Consider the following 14,985-nt stretch of genomic DNA (forward strand, 5'->3'; position numbering starts at 1 on the left):
CCCCCATCATTGTGAGCCAGGAAAGACCCTGGATAATGTTTCCCTCCAGTACATATAAAAGGAAACCCTGAAAAATAGGCAGCACATTCTCCTCAGGTTATAAGATGACTATAATGGATTAGCACTGACATGTGGTATTTATTACTGTTCCAAAAAATACTAGCCAGGAGGTGCCTCTGCAGCGAGCTTAAGTTATTTTAGCAGAAACACTATTGAGCCACTTCCTGTAGGAGGGAGGAGAAAGAACACAGTCTCTTATCTGATTTGTTCATACTAGCAGCACTGACCAAGACTCCACTTCATCTCCACACCAGAAGTTACATATGCAGTGTGAAAATGGCAGAAGTGGCTGTATAAGAAATATGGTAAAAATAGGCCTTTTGCAATTTTTCTTATTTTCTGTCATATACAGGATATACTGAGATACGGTGTACTGATTTTGGATGTTCATGATAAACATGGCCAGTGTTTGAAGTAATGAAACACACGAAATACCTGTGAGCCAACAAACAAACAAACAAACTACAGGCATCAGACGTCTCTAAGCATCATATCTAAGACACTTTTTGTTTTCCACTCTTGGATCATTACATTATCAAAAAGAGGGAATAACTCTTATACAATCTCAGAAGACACATAGCTACTCAAAACCATGAAATGATCAACTGCACCAAGGCTCGGTACAAGTTAATAAACTCATGCAAAGCTACTTGAGTAAAGTCCTGGGATAAAAATATGAAGCTGGAAAAGACACACACAACAGGCTCCCTTTAAAAGCAGCACAATAATATAATATGATGTGGTCAGGGTGACTGTTAAAGGTTTACATTTGATGTGGGTAAAGCGCTCATCTGAGCAGCTGAAGGAAATGGAAGTCAGAGTGCAAAGACAGAACATACTGGTAAAAAGGTTCGGTAGCTCCCAAAGGGTTGGCTGACTTATTGATCGTGGTTGTGTGGTAACTTGATTATCTAAGAAGCAGAGGACTCTTGATGAGAATAGTACTCTCTAGTCACTTAAGCCTGTACAACCATGACTTCCCAACAGGAAGGCCACCTTTCCCCCCCCCCCTCCAGTCTCAACTATTTATACATTTTGTACTGCAGTGACTGAACTGCTGCATGTGTAGCAATTTAGAGCAGGACAAACGATGCTGCAGTAACGAGTAGTTGGCACATACTTAATATAATTTCACACTGTAAGTACACTTTTAGGTGCTTAGGTACTGGTTAACAGCACAATATATTCAGTTGCTTTATTGACTGTATCAGAGCATGTGTTTTCCTGCTGGCCCATCATATGATACTTCGGGCCTCTCTAGGCAATATCCCATGACTAGCTCCTGCCTAGCCTAGCAGTCTAACACTTCAGCCGTGCTGTCTCACCTCCCCTCAGACACAGATTACATAGCTATGGCACCATTCTCTACAGAGCACAAGCTGTGCCTGTTTCTCAACCTGCCACTTTGTAGGCTAAATGAGGAAGTGAGATACATTTGAGGATGTTTCAATCCAGGATGTATAATCGTGTTCCTGTTTTGTTTTTTGTATTTATTTCTTTATTTTTTTGGGGGGGGGGTGTTACTATAAGGGAAGTAAAAGCTCTAGGCAAGCATTTTGAAAAGATAATAAATATGAAAGGATAAGTGTCTCAACTTTAACAGTGATACATTTTGTTTCCACTTTCCTCGACCACTGCAGAAGTCTGCATATACAGTATGACCTTTCCATATTTCCTCTGCAGAGACAGGATTCTCAGGGGCCAGAGCCCTGTCCCACTTATCTTACAACGACCCAGTTGTGAAAACTAAAAGTCTTTGAGAGATAGCCAGAAGTAACTTTAAACTTGAACTAAAAACTAAGACAGTGAGTATCTCCCTGTAAACAGCACATTAGCCAAGAAAGATGACAGTCATTTAGTGGTTTTATTATACTGCAGCTTGCTGAGTCTAATGAGACACATATGCTGGATGATGACATTATGACTTCTTCATGATTGGTAAAAAACTAAATATGGAATCTGCTCTAAAAAAAACAGCCATTTTTGAAAGGCAAATATAATTTGCAGTCACCACAGCAGTAAGTAATGGGTTGTCATCTGCCTTAATTATATTGCTTCCAAACTTGGCAAGATGATATAAAGGCTGAATATGGGACGGAGAGGAGGAGGAGTTTCTCCAAATTTCTGACAGTTGCTTCTAGACTGTGCTGCTAGAAGGAGATAAGAGGAAAGCAACTGACAGCAGTCATCAGTCTGGGCCTGGATAAAACAATCACATACACATCATGTGATCTGATAGAACTTCAGGAAAGAGGACAATGTGCTACCATTACAAAACCAAGAGAAGCACTGAAATCAGACCAAGATGAATTATATGAAAAGTCAACAAATTCAACCACACATCTTAATTTGAGGTTTGACAACTAACTTCCTGCATGCTTCCATTTCACTTAATCTCATAATTTAATCTTAATCTACTGCATACAAATTCAATAATCTAGTTTACTTTTGTTAGCTACATTATTAAATACAATCCCAAATGAAAGGAATTCATTTTACAAATATGTAACTTTGCCTGCTCAGCTTGCCATGACTACAAATAGTCTCCAATCATAGAGAAAAATCCACGCTAACGGATCTTTGCTCATTCTCTGCCCCTAAGTACAGACTCTGGAAAAAGTACAGGACAAGCAAACTGCTCTCCACTTCAAATATTTAGTGCATGTAGAATATAAATGAACTACTGCATCAATAACTCGCAGTGCATAAGAATGAAGATCCTGTCTATTCATTTTAAGCAAACCTTAATGAAAAAATGAAAGCATAGGTTGAAACTGCAGGTCCTACAAAGGAGTGGCTGCAAAACTTGTTGCCTTCTTGTGATAAGACTCTGTTGCACAGAGTAAAGTCTGGTGTGACTGGATGCCACTGATACAAAGTTCTTTTTGCAGAGTTAAGCTAACGTATGTCTTTACCTCCAGACCATGGGCACTGACAAGACTGCTTCACTGACCAGCAGAAGCAGCAGCATGAATGATTCAAGAAATGATCAAATATAATGCTTCAAACCGCAATGGACACATAAGAAACAGAAAATAAGTTACTAGGTTAAATGTCACTCTGAATCATCACATCCTCTTGACTTCTTTCCTGTCTGGCTCTGTGGTTAGCAAAAAGGCTTGAGCTAAATAATATACAATAAGGATAACATATGGCATCCTCTGTTAGCCACTGTTTTTAAAACTTCCCTTCCAACAGATCATGGTGGTGAATTTACTGGGTTTAAACTATTCTATAGTCACCAATCTTATATTAAATTCAAAGTAAAATCATAGGAAGCTCTAAAAGAAGCGAGTAATGAAACAGTAATGGCAGATTGTTGACAAAACAAAAGACACAGCAGTTCACTTACGTTTTTGGTGCTGGGCGCTGTCCTATAGTCTACCTTGTGCCTGAGTTCCTTGCAGCAAAAATGAACAAAATATTTCTCTGTTGTTATGCTCTAAAGAGGCTGCGGGGGGAAATGCAGGGCCAGGAGCAATGGCTTTCACCTCCATACAGCAGTCAGGATGAGGAAGTACTGCAAGTTGCCAACTGCTGTGCTATGTGTGCTGTTGCCGCTTTCACTCTCTCATACAAAAGCAAATAAAGGAACTGTCTCAGCCATGGGCAAGTTGTTCTCCTCTCAGTTTTTCCAGACAGCATGAAAGAGGGGGGGAAAAAAAAAAAAAAAAAAAAAAAAAAAAAATATGGGATAGGCTGGAAAATGTACAACATTCAGATTTATTTAACCTGAAACTGCATGTTGTGAAAGAGAGCATCAGTAGTTTTTTTTTTTTTTTAAAAACATGCTACTGGAAATAGATTCTGGAAACAGATTTATGATACTGTTGTGCACAGTTTATTTCTAAGTTATCTGTAGGCTTTATACACATAAATAATGGCCACTGACACTGACAAAGCCAATCTTTGTCTCAGAAACACACCAAAATATGAGGGCGGCTGATTTGTGGAGGGGTCAGCATTTTATGCTCTCCCATACTGATGTAATTTGGATCCCACAATGTACAGCATGCCAAGGCCGTGGAGCATGTGGGCAGAGTGTACGGCACTCTGGGCTGGGCTGGAACAGGCTCCAGTTTGTGGCAAGTGGCAAACTGAGGAACTTGGTCTGACCACACCCTTATGCCACCACAAAACCTGCCTTTTAAAAAGGGGGATTCAGAGAGTGTAGTAACAGTTGAGTTAGATGCTCAACATTTTTTTTTTTTTTTTTTTAAAGGCACGCAGTTTCACACTCAGATTCCAAGTGTGATTGATATACATCTGACAAAAACATGCTTTTGACGACATGGATTCTGATACTACCATTATCACTCCCTACATCATAAATTACAGCCTTCTAGTGTCACAACGCCACTTTATTCCCATGATTATTCACCATGGGTGGTGACCTGTGTCATTATTGGACCTAACTACCTAACCATGACCATACGACTGTCTTTTTAAATCCTATATTTTGATGCTGCAAACAGAGTTAACTTCTTTTCTTCAATATTCATCAGATGACTGTAAAGGTTCTAATTAGCAATGGTAACCATGTTTTCTATCAACATTTATTCTTAATGGATTGTTGTAACACTGAGCATTGCAATAAAGTCATGAATCAATCTCTCTTTATTCCAAATTACACAGGAATGCAGAATACTTTATAATAAAATGAACCAAAGGACAGACGTAATTAGGCAACCCAATGTATTCCAAATCCAGCAAGTCGTAGACAAGTTTAATTTAGTTGCTAAGAGCGATTGCTTTTACTTTAAAGGCAAATGTTCTCCATTTCCAGTTTGCATTGCCTTACTTAAGTTTCCATACAGCTCAGAGAGTAGATAGCAAATGTTCGTAGACAACTTTGTGCGTTTCATGCAAACTACAAGAAACTTTTCTAGTGTCTCAAGCAATGACAAGGATCTGGCCCCTCCACTAAATTTCCTGGACTTTTGAAAGCCCTAGCCTCCAAGCAGGGACTTTTTAGAAGTAGAAAAATACCCAGGACTTAATTTAAACATTAGTTTCCACAGTGGAAACAAAGCTTTCATGCTCCCAGGGGAAAGTTCCTGCAGTGGTAAAGTGGGAAGATTGTTTACTGTCTTTTTCTTCTTCCCATACATACCTTGTCATCAGCTTCTCCTTTTTATCTACAACTGAGAATATTTTCCAAGACGGTGCTGCTTACTTGGAGTAAACAAGAAAATAAACTGTGAAGGTGAAAATAAGGAGGCCTATGACTAATTATGATGACTATTTTTTTCAGCCATACAACAGTTGCCTTGCACATCAGGACGTTCCTATGAATTTCTGACCAAAATAAGCTTCCTTGCCATCTGCATAAAATTAAAACCAAACATTAGAAAGGTTAAATATGCAAGCAGGAAGTTGCAGACCCCTGGAGTATGAACCATGTCAAACATTAATAAATAATGATGGTACATAAAACCATGTGGCTAGTTGCTCAGTGGGTGACACGTCTGTCAGGGGAATTCCTGTCATCATATAATACAAGAGGCCAGGCAGACAGACTTCTGAATACCACAGTTCTCTCATAAAACTAAATGCAGGCACACAATACAGTAAACACCAAATGCTTGTCCTCCTCTTCCTTTTCCACCTTCTGTGTAGAGGAAAAAGCACTGAGTCAGAATCTCCACAAAGACACAACACTGTCACATGGGATGTAAAAACAAATACAAGATGTTCAATGATTCAGTCGAGCATGTCTAAAAATACAGCATTTTCCATCATCACTTGGCATTTGAAAATTGAAACTGCTCACAAAATTAGCCTAAGGCAAATAGTCGGAGAATTACAGGATTACACAATCAACATAAAATTAACTTAGACTAACATGAAAAAGGAATATTAGTAACAGTCCAAACAAACTTGACTATGGCTAGATCCCAGTTTCAAGATGTGGAAGCTAGCTTAGAAAATAACAAAGTAGCTTAACACAATGAAAAAGTTACAAATGTCAGTGTTGTCAAATCTCTGAAATAGACATTTCTAAGAAGAATGAGGTGTGATTTCATTATGTATATAATACTATACTGTTGAGGGGCAGGCAGTCTGGTTTTTCATTTTATTGGGGGAAATAACATTAGACTGTTTTTGATAAAGCCTTCGTGTTTAACCTTCTTGGTAATACTGTATCTGAGAATCTGATCCAAACCACACCAGCGCCAAGATTCATGGATTATATTAGCAGTTGCTAGTCACTACTGATGTAGCAACTGGTGAAACCTAATATAGCAATGATGACGTCTATCATTGGAAGCTACTTGGATGCTAATCATAGTAGCGAAAGAGCACTGTAACTAAGCTTCTTACAAATGAAAGCAGAGATTATCTGTGTGTCACTGCTGCTGCTGATATTAGTGATATCTCATTACCATAACAGCAGCTGAACAAATTGCCATCTGCATTACAGCTAATAAACAGATAGCTTTTTTTTTTTTTTTTAAAAGCATACAACACTCCCAAATTAAAAGCTATTTTACTTTAAGATAGAGAAAGTAATACAAAGTTGCTAGTGGAGTTGACAATACACATCCAGGAAATTTTCACCTCCCACCCATGCAAAAATTGATTCATTTTGTCTGACCACCCTAGCATATCCAAAGCATCTGTGTGGCACCTGGATGTTGCAAAGCGACGTGTGCAAAGTCATTATATGGGCTAAAGTGAAACAGGAAGTGAGTGGGATTAGCTCGTATCCCACGCTGAGACAGTCTTTGTTCTCCCCCTGTGTTCCCCCTTTAGAGGAAAGAGATGTGAAACAAGGATGCAAAAAGCTGTATTAGAGGGTTTCCGGCAAAGTTTTACACAACATACTAGAGTAAATGTGACATTTTTGTACTGTGAGCGACTTGTAAGAACTGAATGTAGCAAAATCATGATGTAAAAAAACCCCCCCACTAAAATTAGCACAGCTGTACAAATATAAACAGAGTAAAAGCTAAAACCATACTGGAGTGAATGTAGGAGACTTAACCTACAGCTTGAAATAGTTTCATATACAACAAGAAATTCCACTACCCTTACAGTATTATACCGCACCGATGCTCAACTAAAACCCAGAAAAACTACTTCTCACCATCTGGATATTAAATAGACTAAAGATTATAGCTGATGTTGAATCATCACTTTTTTAGTTCAGTACAAGATGGGAAGAAAGTAGAGCTAGTCAGCAAAGTGCTGCGTCGACAATTTCCTTTGATCTGGACCCAGATCAATATAACGCTTGTCTGGTCTGTTTACAACATGGCCTCCCAAACTAATCACTTTTTGAATATATGCTCATATTGAGAAGCCCAGTTCCCAATGTTTATGTCTGATGCAGTATTCACACACTGAAAATATGCCACTGTATTTAAATTAGGATAAGCTCCAATATTTGGTCTTCACTTGTGTACTTACTAACTTTTCAAGTACATGTTGTTTATTGTCATCTCTCTCATAATCAGAGTCCACAGTAAAATGACATGACTTTAAATGTATATGATACTACATGAAACAGTAAACATGCAGAGCGAAAAAAAAAAAAAAGACTAAAAATAAAGCTTGTTCCCATTTCATAAATAAATAAATACAACTACATAATAGTTATGGTATCAGAACAACTAATTAGAAAATTACAACAGTCATCAAAGCAATCATCAGAAAACTGTTGACTTTCCAAATCTATTCAGCTCAGCTATCTGAACCATGGTTTGGTACATACCATGTTATTTTAAGGGGTGGAGGGGGGGGGAGAAGTAAACTCCATTAATCTGATGGATTTCCATTTAACTCTCTTCATAGCTCCACCGAACCTTTTAGCATAAACACCAAGCACATGGTTGGTGTTTATGCTAAACACCAAGCACATGCTTAATTAACTTATCATCCCAGCAAACAGAGTCATTATCTCCTCAGTGAAAACTGGTCATGATAACGGTAAAAACTGTGTTACTGATGGATAAATGTTTATTTCAACATCCAACACTGGTCCAGTGAGACCATCTTTTACAAAGCAACAAACAACAGTGATATTAATGCATGAAGAAATTAAATGTACATATTCTTGTTTTTCTTAACCCAAGCACATTTGCTTGACAGCTAATTCTATCAATAAACACTTGTAAGAAGGCAGCACACAAGATTTTTTGTACATAAGCACGCTAGTATTACAGAGCCTGTTTTTTTTTTCAATACAAACACTTTTACCTAGATATATATTCTGTCTTATTTGTTCTATGATTATCTTAAGATGTCTGGTATGGTTTTTAGGGCAAGAGCTCAGGAGCGCAGTTGAGGCACAACATGCTGAGGGAAATCAACAAAAACTTCTGCCATAATTCTGGATAAATTTTTGACCAACGATATCTAGGTAATGTAGAAGTAATACATCCAGAAGACCTTAAGGTTGCGTCTCTGATGTCGGCACAACTTTAATTTTGCAACAACTTTTCAATACTGTGTCACTAAAGTGTCCCTAAAAATTGTTAGCCGACAGTTTTTAAACATGGAAATGTTTGCTCAGATTACGTATGCTGCACAAGAATTTCCTAATCATAGATTCTCAACCTAGAAACACACTTAAACAATATTTCATTACATACCATAGTTTTAAAAGAGTACAATTAATATCCTATAAATTAGCTCCAGATGTTAGGCAAGCACTCTGTTGGTAACACAGCACTATTAGCAAGAGCTCAAGAGTACGCTTTGAAATGAAGAGATGCTGTATTGCAAAGCAAGAACTCAGTCTCAGTTTTAGGATGTCAAACTTCCATATTACAGTTGTCAACAATCAGGGTAAATCCCCTTAAAGCTGCAACTTAAGTTAGCCACCCTCTGAACATACATGTTCATAAATTAATTATATTCTTAATGTTTCCTCTAAGGAAATATAGGTTTATAAAGTTATCCCTTCAAAAACTAGTGTATCAATGTCAGAACAATCACTATACACAGTGAATAACTGAGGTATTCACTGTGCCACATCACAGCAGTTACAGTCATCCATTATTTCCCAAAAACCTGCTCTGTCCTCGATTCGTCAGTGATACAGGAGCATGAGCTGAGCTAGATACAGTCTTCATGAATATTTCATCTGGTCCATCCTCTGTTTCATCTTTCTCAGAGCAAGGCTCCCTCGAGGGGCTAACTTCCTGCTCTGATGGTGTCAAAGTTCTTTTCTAATAAACAGCCAGTCAAAGCCACGTTGCAAAAAACTTCAGCTACTTTTCAGTCTGTCCTGGCTGGCTACATGTACCATGAGTGGGCGGATTCCATAGAAACACTAGCATAGCATCCAAGATGACTGTGAGAGAATAAAAAAAACAGACCTCAGTAGCTTTCCACAATGGAACACCGTAGTATTAGTACCACTGACTAGAAATTCTGTCCAACCCAAGAGGAGGCTTCCTCTCTGCGCCTTTTGATTTTGCAACAGTACACAGACTTGTGGCATGAGAGCTATTTAATGTGAACAGTGGGTGTGACCATTTTAATTTGTATGGAGACTGAAAGCTATTACAATGGTTCAGACATCTTTCAAATACCAAGCAAACATCATAATGACACTCCCCGTGTATGCATAAACATCACACATGTGAACTGGCCTGTCCTGTCCTCTCCTCAAAATAGCTCAGTAGCTTATTTTATTTGTCCATTCTAGAGCTGGATATTACACTTTTGAAAAGCACAGCTGTTGTTGTCAGGAGGGAGGGCAGGCAAAAAAGCCTGATATTTGTGTAAAGACCATATCTGCGCTTCACCTCAGATCTGGTCCAAATGACCCATTTACAAAAACAGAAGCATTCCTTTGAGGCACTCAGTTAGACTGCGATGCTTGTCAAGAATGCAATCAGTTTCCTGGACGGTAATCAACTAAAAACAGCCAAAAAGAAAAGTATTCTTAGAGTTACCATCTTAATTGAATGCTCTCAGACAAACATAGTGCAATGGCTTTTAGTCACTAGCGTTTTGATAGATTGAGCATTAGCTTAAGGAGGAAAAAGAAAAAAAAAAAAAAAAAGCAAAGAGAAAGTTGCTCCTGGGAATAATGTGAAGGCTGGAATCCAACTGTGCCTCTACAAAGGAAAAGTTAAAATATCCCAGAATATAACAACTTTCTCAGAAGGCACGCGGACTACCAGAAACAAAGGTATTTCTGTTTATTCAACTGATTGAATCCCACTGCAGTACTCATTTCTGCTCCAATCATCCAATCTCTTCCCTATCTCCTCAATTAAATTCTCCTCTATTGCAGTAAAGGACATGCCACTCCAACTGTACATACAGGCCAGACCTTGCCTCTTGAGGACGAATAAGAACCATTTTGTTCTCAGATGAGTGTGTGCAAGTGTGTCAGGGATAGAAAAGAGCTGACTGACCACACCAGGCTTAGAACTGGCTTTCCATTTTATATTAGCATTGGCACCATATTAGAGTTTTAGAGCTATTCTTGACATAGACAAGAGGGTCAAAACGCATAGCAATAAATTTTAAATGAATGGTTACAAAGAGAGAGAGCTCTGGGAAATGGACCTTAAAAGCACAAACAGTTATTCAAGCTATACTTTAGCTGTATGACAACACAACACCCTGCAGTTCTGACTCAAACTGGAACTGTGAACTATACTCAGACAGATCTGCTCTTATTTAACACTTAATTTGAACTGATACACAGACCCTGAGCTTCATTTTCATTTGAATCTTTAAACCTTTCTTAATATAATCAATTTAACTTAAAGCCACATAACACATTGATTTGCTTATTCCCAGTGACTTTACACAAAAATGTATGCAAAGGAAAGTGTTGCCAAGGTGATCGCTTTATGAACAAGCCCACAGTCTAAACATTGACATGCACAGGCTTTAAAAACAACACATACTTTCTATTTTACATGGACATAGACTCTCTCTTCCTCAAGCTACAATGTGTCCACAGAGTTATAGATGAGGCAGATATTCACATATTTTGAAAAGCTTCCTAACTGGTTCCATCTTTTACAGAATAGTCCCTCCTCACTATTGAATTGACAATATGGTTTAGACTACACCAAGGACCTGCAATACTCACCAATGACCCACACTTGACTTCTGAAACAATGCCAGATGGCTATTCAGTTATTCCCCTTAACCTCTACCCAACATTGCTTTTCTAAATACGCTGCAACTCAACAGCAGAAGGAAAGGGTACAAAATGAATTTGGAAAGCTTCTATCAGTGGTCCTTGAAATGTTTCAACTTTTTTGCAGTCCATCTGATAATCTAAAAATTAGTAGAATTTTTATGACTCTGAAACAGAACAAAATATGGAAAACTAAATCTTGACTTTAATCTTTTTCACAGCATTGCAATATATTTAGAAATTAAAATTATAGTATCTATTGACAGCCACCAAGCTACCTTTTAGGGGAGCTGGAGGTTTGGACAGTGTACATATGAATTAAGATGAGTTACTGATGTCTTAAGGTTTACACCGAGTCAGCAGTTCTTAATTATCGTGGTATGTCATTCCCAATGAAGTAACCTGGCAAAATATCTGTGATGAGGGCTTACCTGATTAAGCATAGCGGACTAAGATCACTGTAATTACTGCCTTTCACTGTTTTTAATCATCAGAACCAGAAAACCCTAGGGATTAATAAAGTATTATGCTTCTGATTACTAAATCAGGAAAAGGTTACTCCAGTGCAGACTCATTTCACACAGCATGTTCATCTGGACGTAGCGTTTTCAGTGGGAGAAACGTTTCGTCACTCATCCAAGTGACTTCTTCAGTCTCAGCTGACTGCAGGTTTCCCCAAATCTTATAAACAGTACATTTCGATCGTGGCTCAAGAGTTGGGAGTTCGCCTTGTAATCGGAAGGTTGCCGGTTCGAGCCCCGGCTTGGACAGTCTCGGTCGTTGTGTCCTTGGGCAAAACACTTACCTACTGGTGGTGGTCAGAGGACCCGGTGGCGCCAGTGTCCGGCAGCCTCGCCCCTGTCTGTGCGCCCCAGGGTGGCTGTGGCTACAATGTAGCTTGCCATCACCAGTGTGTGGATGATTGGATGTGTAAAGCGCATTGGGGTCCTTGAGGACTAGTAAAGCGCTTTACAAATACAGGCCATTTACCATTTGCATAATGACTGAAACCAGCAGTCACAGTGGGCTGGGAGGTCAGTTGCGTCATCGTAATTATGCAAATTCCCATGACCATTGATCAACAACCACTGATCAATGGAGAGAATGACCATGAGTACCATTCAAAGAGAGTTGGGGAATGGCTGCAATCACAGCATTGTAAGGGTGAGGGAAGTTTAAAAAAAAAAAAAAATCAACTGACAAAGAATCACCACTGGAGGCTCTAAAGGGTTCCAAGTACCTCTACGGCAAAGATGGCAATCCTATTAGTTCTGTCTTTTTTCTGGCTTGCACTGATCAGACAACATTAAAACCCCCAGCCCTAATATGCGCCCTCATTGTGAGAGCACACAAGCTCTGACCCATTACAATATGCACATGACCTCTGTGGTGTTTGGCACTGGGATGTTGGCAGCAAATCCTCTGTGTCCTATGAGTTGCTGGGTGGCACTTCTGTGGACTGGACGACTTCTAGCACATCCCACAGATGATCAATGGGATTGCACAGTGTGGATAGTGGAGACAGGGTCACTGCTTCAGACTCCTTGTTATGGCCCTCATGCCTAATTCCTGACCAAGTTTATGACTGTTACAGGGAATGTTAACCACGAGCAGGGCGTGTGCTTGATCTGTTATCATGTTGAAGTGGGTGTATGAGTGAGCGTAATATCCAGGTGAATCCCAGGACCAGAGTTTACCCAGGGATGGATTACACCCACTTCACCTGCAGTTTTAATGCTGTGGCTAATCTGTGTGAATCGCAGATTGAGAAAAGGCAGGAACCAATTTCATCAGTTAATGTTGAGAAATTAACAACCTGATGTATCCACTTTAGAATGAGCTACTGTCTGACTGCCCATCATGCTGCTGACAAATGATCGATATCCAATAGAGTTTATTTGTGTCCTGAACACAGACCAATGAAGTATTTCCCCTTCTTAAATGGTTAACCATGAGAAGCAAAGCCTTATATTGCCTAAAAACAAACCTCATCAGAGCTGGTGCAGTGCTTATGTTTGAACTGGCTTTTCTGTTTGCATACTCAAAAGAGAAAACCGTCATTTGTTCACTTGTCACAGGACTTCAAAGTGAGCCGTGTAATTAAAATATGTATTTGGCTTCTTAATTTTTCCTCTCTTTTCATTACTGAAATGTTCTCTTTTGCTGAAGTTTATCATTCGGGCATGATTATGTTAGATACTCGGCTGGTTTTCTGGAACCCATCTTTTAAGTCTACATTTAAAGGTTACCTGGCGAGAGAAAAATTACACACAGAAGCTTAGTCAGGATAATTTGTCATAATGAAACATTTAAGGATCTACTAAAGTCAAAACCAACAAACGTTTTACAAGTACCTGCAAGAAAACACAAAGACATGTTTGACAGCTTCACACAGAACTAATTGGGAACAACTGGCTGGCTGATGACGTGTAGAAAAACAGCTTGCAGCACACAGAGGCAGTTTTGAAGGTAATTTGCCATTAGCATCAAAATTTACTTAAAGCCTGAGCAACATTAGTAACTTTATCTCTGCATTTTTCATGTTTCTGTCAGGGAGAAGTGTTAGACAAACACTAAAAACCAAAACTAAAATCTAACAGGAAACCAGGACCTGACTGACCTCTCTTTGCAGAGGTTTTAAGACCAACCCTGGGTTACTTTCCACTTTACAAGAGGATAAGCTTATTCCAGTACTAGATATTTAGATATTTATATCAGACACATTGTACACCAAAAAATTAATAAGATCAAAGAACAGATTTTAAGCGTAATATTCAGACCAGTTTAAAGAAGTTGACCCGTTCTTCCTTAAGGAGGAAACTTACAAAGTGTTACATTACCAGGCACCAACACTATCACCGCGTTAATACCTTTTATTTTAATGTTTATAAAGAAGGCATAAATACTGCTCAAGCAGAATCCTGTTGGACTCGCGATGGTGCAACCTTAGCCAGTAAACTGAAAAATTCAGGATGGACATTTGCAGCTACGGAAAATGGGACATGAAATGCAGCGTTAGTACTGTTAGTCCACTTACTGTTGGCCATCACTGCAGTCATACAGTGCCACGTTCAATTAGCGTGAAAACAACACGTCCTTGGCTCGAGCTATAATTTTATGACAGCCGTTATTATCGTTTGAGGAAAAACGCGTCTGCTCTCACAATGACTAGTCGTTACGTTAAAGGAGCATAGACGTGTACAGTGACTATGCTGGCAATGAGCATGTCACCGTCAGCCACTTCTACGTTGGTGTAACTCGGCGAAACCCGAGCGACTCTCTGTAGCCCATTCTTTAATTTAGACACCGAGAAACAGAGCCTTTACAGTGAAGTTTACAAATTTCACCCCAAACAACGGACGAAAAAAGCAGAAAGGCCACATGCTATGAGAAATAAACAAGTGTTAATTAATCTCACCTGTTCCGTACTGCGGTGGAGCTGCTGTGTTGACAGGATGCTGCCACTGCCGCCTCGCGCACGCATTAAGGTCTAACCACCAGCGGTCTGAGCTCGAGCCGATAGGTGGAGCGCGTGAAGCGAGTTTGGCGCATATGCTTTGGCGCAGTGTTTAAGGGGTTTCTGGGAAATGTGGTCTTTTTTTTTTAACAGGCCAGAAAAATGATAAGACAGCATGTAAGGAACAGCGTTTTCGCCTCAGGTGTAAACTTATTTAGTCAATTTAATTTGTACTGTACCTTTGTTTGAAGTTTAGTGTGCTTCAAAGTGGTTCACAGATGAGTGTCATCTGTGAGTGACAGGCGAGACAGATAAACTGTAATAAATAAAAAACAATACAATAAAGACAGGA

The 14,985-nt window shown here is 39.2% G+C and overlaps 1 protein-coding gene across 3 annotated transcripts in view; it reads right to left on the reverse strand.

Moving 5' to 3' along the window:
• The window catches only part of specc1 (sperm antigen with calponin homology and coiled-coil domains 1), a 79,554-nt gene extending 64,838 nt beyond the window's left edge, over positions 1 to 14,716 (reverse strand). For 2 of the 3 annotated variants that reach the window (XM_005737835.1, XM_005737837.1), the window contains exon 1: positions 14,595 to 14,716. The gene's annotated coding sequence lies outside the window, so the exon portion shown is untranslated. Of the gene's footprint in view, positions 1 to 3,412; positions 3,614 to 14,594 lie in introns of those variants that run through there. The other variant, XM_005737836.1, reaches the window with a different exon arrangement.
• Positions 14,717 to 14,985: the final 269 nt, after the last annotated feature.

This window comes from Pundamilia nyererei, unplaced genomic scaffold, assembly GCF_000239375.1.
Source record: "Pundamilia nyererei isolate P.nyererei 1_Seehausen unplaced genomic scaffold, PunNye1.0 scaffold00080, whole genome shotgun sequence".
Taxonomy (NCBI): Eukaryota; Metazoa; Chordata; class Actinopteri; order Cichliformes; family Cichlidae; genus Pundamilia; species Pundamilia nyererei.